Below are 7,448 nucleotides of genomic sequence, written 5' to 3' on the forward strand. Positions count from 1 at the left end.
AGCAACAAACTAAGTAGGATATAATTTCTGATGTTTTACAGATGTGCTCTGAATAGTTTATACACTTCAAAGATGAATGTTATCAACATAAAACTGTCAAAGGCATATCTTCTAAATAGTGGTTGAGGGATAAATAAACTATTCCTGCTGCGTTTCACCATGTGAAAAGGAGGAATTCAGCCAATGCATTCAACCATTTAAAAACATCTGAAATGCAGAACATTTTAAACATATCAGTTTAAGCAAAATATTTCTCTCCAATGGTTAATGTGAAGGTGAGATAGATTTTTTTTTCAGATAATATGAGCCTGCTAAACAAATGAAAAGCAAGCCTGATGGATAGTTTTAAATATTATAGCACCTTACAGTTTTACATTAGTATATCTCTAGCAACTGCAAAAAAAAAAAAAAAAAAAAAATTACTCCAGGGTTTTACAGCGTGACAGCAGTTGAGATTAATTTCTGAAGTCACAGGACACATATCTGATCAGTCTATATAATCCTTCTTCCAAAGAGTTCTTTAGCAGTCATTGAGGCTACTTATCAACAATGCAATCAACAACTTAGATATTACAATTAATATGTTTTACTGAAACATCAAGAATATTTGCTTCCAAGTCAACATATGGCTAATAATTCTGCTAAAATCTTGCTGCAATATTTGATATTTCTTTTCCTGCAGGTTTTGCCAGTACCTCCCACAGAAAAGAGTCTTGCATTTTACTGAAGGGATATTGGCAGAAGTTAATTATAAAAGAAAACTTTCTGCAAAATAAATGACTAAAGGTAACGGAGAAGATCCAAAAACTGGAAGTAGGATGGAACGCATTCAAAAAGGAGTCCGGAAACGTACACTTTTGGCAAAAAAAAAAGTGCAGAGCATAACAAAGGATGATGTTAAAAGTTATTTATTGAGGAATGCCTTTGTGCTGTTCACCGTTGTTGCTGTGATTCTTGGTGAGTAATTTGTTCAATAGGAATATTCTGTTCTCCAGTGCATTTGACAATGACGATTTGCCTGGGCAATTTGCATTACAAATGAGATCCCAAATTCTTCTGCACTGATAGGAATGTTCTGGCTTGGAGAGTTTTGGCTTTGACAGCTGCACGGTGAAGTTTAGGGAAGGGCTATTTTAATCATTCTAGTATTCCTAAGGAGAATTTTGGTGAAAAAAAATATCTGTTTTATGGGTTTTTCCCTTAAAGAATCAGATACAGTAACTGAATTGAATGTTTTTAATGAAATCTTTTTCTATCAAAGTCTGCTGCAGCAAAATGCTCAGGATGTAATTTTTATTTACCTAATCTACCAAAAAATAACACATTGCAATGACAAACATAAGTTCTCAATGAACAAAATGAAGTGATGCTTCTAAGCACGGGTATATATTACAGCTTCAGTCTTTTCAGTTTTCCCTTGATAAATGCAAAACAATGAAACCTAAGTACAAGTTTATGCTCTCTCAGTCACTCACAATCTTACACATGCATCTTTCAGATGCAATTGGGGCAACAATGGCAATGCTACTGATTCAAAGGATTGCAAGATAGCACCTGATTAAATGCCTTTTTAGATTATATGGAGAGGAATCCAGAGCATCAATCAGCATTTAGATTTGGAATGCACCAAAATGTAAATTTAAGATATTGCTACGCATTCTGAATTTACATTAGAAAGAGAATCTTCTGAGAAAAACAAATGGGGTTTTGAACAAATTTCCCTTATATAATTATGTAATCACTTTTGATAATTTTACTTTATCTATGGATTTTCTAAATTACACCATATGTTTCATAAAATACTGTTCTTTATAGTGTGAGCAAGAACATAATGGGTTTACTGTATTATTTTAATTTTTATTTTCTAATTAGTTTAAAATATAAAACTATGAACCTACTTATGAAACCCAAAAGTTAGCACTTAAATATAAGGTTATAGATCATACACCGATGTAGGCACTAATGTGTTTGATAATGGTGTTCCATATAAATCTGCTTGCTATGTTTCTACAGCTTTTTTAGAAATTAAAATTTTAGTGCTCCACCATTATTTTTGCTTGATACCACAACTGCGGGCTTATTTTAAATTAATTTCAGGTTTGATGGTCTTTTTCTGGGAGATAATTATATTAATTTGGATAGTGGTAAAATAAAGTACTTTGTTGCTATAACAGAAATGTCAGTCTCTCATATTTATCAACAGTACTTGATCACAAGTGCTTTTAATTCCTAAACAAAAATCTTTTCAATGCAAAAACCCCATTAATATCAGGGTAAATAATTTAGTCATTTTATCTACAATGGTCAGGAAAGGCAGAATAAATTAAATAGGTCTTGAAACACTGTCCAACCTCAAAGGAATGCAGTTCTTAGATTGTCACTCATCTATACTGCACAAGACCAATATGCTCTTGCAAATTTTTTGCTGTCATCTAGCTCCAATGTGAGTCCCATAAATTTGGCAATGTGGGAACAGAAATGTTGGCTGGACAAGCGGTTTTACTGTTATTCCATATTCCAGTTAGCTTCAGATGACTAGTGACAAATGTCTGCCCACAGCTCCACTACCACCTACAGCAATGGCTGAGTGCCAGTAAGGCTGGAACAAAAGTTGGAGAACTAATGAAAATGTGCCACCTAGAATGAGCTGACTGCTCCAATTCTGCTCATGAATCTATAGACATATCTGGTGTAATATGTGGGAAAATGTCTTCTCATTACTATGGTGGAATATTCCAAATTTTTCTCACATTTGTTATTTGTGGTGTAATTTTACAGTATATATATATGATTAGTAAGTTCACATTTGGTAGCTCATAAAAATAGCTCATAAGATTTGTGTTTTTGGTGAGTTTTTTGTTCTTGTGGAAGTATTCAGAAGTAGGGAGCAGTTGGCTAAATAGTCTGGAAAACACAGAGTTGTTGAACTCCATCTGTCTAGTTTGGCAAGGACTAAATGGTTATCATCTCTCAGTTGTTTGGAAATCTGTGAAAAATCAGATGGTGGGCTTGATCCCTTTCCTAGCAGACAGTAATCAACATTGAAAAACTAACCCACCAATTAACACCACCCGGTTATGTTATCAGAGATGCTTGGATGTGAGTGTAAGGTGGAAACCAAACTATACTCAGGCCAGAGTTGAATCATTTACAAGAAATTATGCTTAATGCTCTTTGTAATCCAAACAGACAGATGACATCAGTTTTTAGGGCTGTCAGTCCAGCAATTTTCATAAAGACTAAACTCAGGAAAAGTAAAATTTTAGCTTTAGAGCCAGCAGCATTTCTTCAGAAGCATTTATTTCAGGCCTCTTTTGTCAAGGGACTGACATGCCTATTTAATAGAGCATTTCTGATTTCCTTACTGAGCAGGATTGATGCTGGTAGAGGTTAAGTGGATAGGATCATATGTCTTAGCCCAGTTTCAGGACTGTAGTTTGTAACAGCCACTTGAGGTTGTGTCTGTGGAAATGGGTACTTTGCTATGAAGGGGGTAGATGCAACATGCATTTGTTTGTGTTGCGTACTGATATTTTGCAGACAGAGTGGAAATTTTCTGGCATTCACATGATTAGGAGAAATGATACCCATTTACTCTAACTTCTGCTGTTATCTGGTTCTGAACTGAATTCCAAACTGAATTCACTGGCTGCTACAACAAAAAAACTAATTAATCTTTTAAAATCTAATGAAGAAGATGTGAGAAATTTTAATTCATATTGAGAATTACTCAATACTATTTTCCATTTTTCCTGAAAACCTCAAGAAAGGTCTTTTTAACTTCATATTCTGCATAGGTATGGTCTGTCTAGCATATTGTCATTATCATTGTTGATGCTATGTTTAGTGAAATTTAAACTGCTTTCACGCCCATTGAGAAATTTCGAGAAAAGCATTGTCAAGAAGTGAGTTATGATGTGGTTTTTCAGATTCTTTGGGTACACCTAGGAATATTAAATTAGTTTTCTGCAGTGGATCTCGTCAAGAGCCAATAGATGAGAACAATCATGTGAGGCAAATTTGGGAAGCTGACCACTGGTGAATTCAGAGTGTCACAATGACCAGGAGCAACTTAAGGTAGGCGAGGGGTCATGGTGGCTCATGGAAAATCTGCAGGAAGTCTTGCAAACTTTGAAGTGCTAGCCAAATTACTGGCAAAATCTCAGGCAGTGCCCTCTCTCCCACGCTACTTAGCTCCATCATCCTGGCCCCAAAATGCCTTCCTTTCAGACACCCTTCCTTCATCAGACTGTCTTGATTCTCTGGTACTTACCTCCTATTTTCCAAAAATGCCACTGGAGTCCAGACTTTACTCTGGCAGGACTCCTAAATGCCATAGAATCTCCTGTGGATTCTCAACTTGTACTCAAGGAAAGATTGAGACACAGAGCTACTGAGCAGAGATCTTGAGAAGCTGTTCACAGAGAAATACTGTTTTAATTGAGGGGTTCAGTAAAGTAGAAGGAGATTGTGGAGCAAATAGTGTAAAGAGCAGTTTCTGCAAAGTTATGAAACCATTATATTTCCAAATCATGAGCTCAAATCCTGTTTACACTGCTGAAGTTATAAGCTGCAGTTGTCCACTGGGACATTCAAGAGGGATAGAGGTGGATCTAGTTCTGGTTTCTGGCAATCTGTCCACTGAAGGGAGCACAGCACTGGCTCTGCCATTGAACCAAGTCTTCTGTAATCGTGGGCAATCTCACAATAGGTGTGAAAAGTAGATAGGCCCATTACAACATCTGTTCTACAACAGCATGCACCATATATAAGATTCCAAAACTTTCCAACACCTTTATTTAAAAAAAAAAAAAAAGTTAAATGTACAGGAAGAAGGCAGGAGAGATGAAGGCATTGCCAATGTCCCAATGTCCCTGAAAAAGCCAAGTATTAAATAAAGCCTGAAGATAATCCTTCATAATACAGAAGGCAAAAAAACCCCACAAAACCTCTAAAATTTCTGAGCAGTGAAAAGCTATGCAGAGTACCAGATTCTCCTATCTCAACACAATTCTGATCTGAACAATAGTTTACAATTAGTCCTGAGAGGTACAAGTCTTTAATTCACAGGTAGATAGAACCCTGGATAACGCCCACAAAAATGACAGTCTCTTGTTTGTTGAAGTGACATCTTTCCTGCACTGGCAGATCCTCTGTCTCCACTGAAGACTGAGGCTGACATAGCCAGAGAAGTGTATTTGACCCCATTACACACTGATAATGAACACGATGACAGTGCCTAAGGCAGCCTTTGTAAAATTTGCATGAGAACAAAGCAAAACTCCATCACTATAGGAGAAACAGCTGTGGAAGGTGAGTCCTAGGTGAGAGAATTTGTTAAAACATACAGAGAGAAATGTGATACCCTACAAAAGATATACAAGAAAATCAAGACAGTTTGGAGACAGCTACGGAGAAATTAATTCTATTTATGCTGAACTCAGAGGCTGCCTCTGTCCCAATGCTTTCCTAAAGAACCTGCCCAGCACAACTGTTTTCTCACCGAGTGACAAAACCTTCCTAAGTAATATTCTGAAAAAATTGCTAAGCAAAACTTTAATTCTTTTTGAAGTTAAGAAATAAATTTGGGAGAAAAAACATAAACAGACACAGTAAGATCCAGAGTAACACTTAAAAATTCAAAGATCCTTTTAAAAAAGGAGAAGTATAGAAATACAAAGAACTTTAATTCTGCTATTAAGTAGCCAGTAATAGAAGTCAGATGCTAGTTTAGCAGTTCCTTACAAAATGAAATTGTGTTAATTTATTATCACAATCTTAATTTTTTATTGTACACTCTAGTGTTACTGAAATGAAACAGCACTGGTTGTTGGACTGCCATACATGGCACAGCAACAAAATTAGCTACTTTGTGAATCACAATTGTGCATTCTGGAAACAGCAGCTGTGTATATATGCACAGTAAAGGTACAAAATGTGCTAAATATAGCCTTACTACCTCTTATTTACTCTAAATTGTCAAGACCAGTGGACTTCCAAAGTGGTGCTCAAAAGTAGTAAGTCTGAGTGGTTAGAAAACAATCCAGAGAAACATTCACTGCATTCTGCATACAGCTTGTGAAAAGGAAGATGAGATTCTGAAAACTCTCTGTAGAAATCAAATATAAATTTATTTATGTAATACCATTTCTTACAAAGCAGATTTCAAGGCTATCCTCGGTGGAATGCAGGACCATAACCACATGAGGTATTTAGGATGTTTACATGATTTCTTAGAGATTGTACAGGAAAATTCCCCAAATGCCAGTAGAATATGGCAACCATGCTATCAAAAGTTATGTTACAACAGAAACAGCAGTCATCTCAAAGACCATAAAAAATTTGTGTTGAGCATCAAAGGGGTCTAAAAAGACTTTTCAGCATCAAGTGAACTAGTATTAGGGCTTGCTAGTCCTTTCCACTTTTCAGTAGGCATGCACTGCAGTCACTATGGTGACAACAAAGCAGTACAAAAAATAAACAAGGTACCAATGATTTGTATGCTGAGTAAATGTTTAACGTTTACTAGCACTCTAGCTATTGTAAAGCTAGAATGAGCTGTCATCTGCAGTGGAATGCTTTTGAGTTGACCACAATGAAGGTGTAGATGAAGATGACATGTTCAGTTGCTTATGAATTCCTGAAACTTCCATTCATGTGGCTTAAATTTCTCACATAATTTCTTGAAATAATCAGGCACCTAAAAGTTTCCAGGGATTTTATGATACCAAAGAAAAAATATTTTTATGAAATACTTCTTAGGATAATCAAAATAAAGTACATTTAAAAAACTATACAAAGAAATACAATATTAAAGAGTGGTAAAGAAAGAAATGAGCTCTTCTGGATGTTAATAAGGCTGTTAAAAAAATAGGTTATAAATGCTGACATTGTGATAATTTATGTTGTAGCACTGACTTATAGAACATCAGCTGAGGGATATTGACTTTTTTTTCACACCTTGTTAAAAAAATCAGTTGTTCTGGAACCACCAACTGCACAAAATAATCCATGTAGTCACATTAGTTGGATATATCCTTGGTCCATCCTGTCAATTCCTTTCATTTACTGGCCATTCCCATAATTCACATTTTGTATTTCATTCAGTTTCAGATTACAACTCAGCTTCTTTGGGATATAGCATATTTTGTCACATATTTGTTTCTCAGCATATTACAGCTCAGTTCAACCTGGAGCTTTGGAGCAATAAGGCAATGCAAGTGAAAAACAAAAAAAATAGTAAGGAACTAAGAGATTTCTTCCTCCCATACGAATTTCTCCAACTGTGTTGTTCATAGAATATGCTATGGTGTCTACAAGACGTATTAGAAAACAACTAGGGTCCTGACCAAGGAGTTTTAAATTAGTCATTGATACAACAAAAAAATCGAGGGTATGGAAGAGGGAATAAACTACGGAAAACAGGGAAAGAACAAATGGAATGTATT

The 7,448-nt window shown here is 35.6% G+C and overlaps 1 pseudogene; it reads left to right on the forward strand.

Annotated features, from left to right (window-relative positions):
- Positions 1–776: 776 nt before the first annotated feature.
- Positions 777–965, forward strand: LOC104523163 (excitatory amino acid transporter 1 pseudogene; annotated as a pseudogene).
- The last annotated feature ends 6,483 nt before the right edge of the window (positions 966–7,448 follow it).

This window comes from Antrostomus carolinensis, unplaced genomic scaffold, assembly GCF_000700745.2.
Source record: "Antrostomus carolinensis isolate BGI_N321 unplaced genomic scaffold, ASM70074v2 scaffold43233, whole genome shotgun sequence".
In the NCBI taxonomy this organism is placed as follows: domain Eukaryota; kingdom Metazoa; phylum Chordata; class Aves; order Caprimulgiformes; family Caprimulgidae; genus Antrostomus; species Antrostomus carolinensis.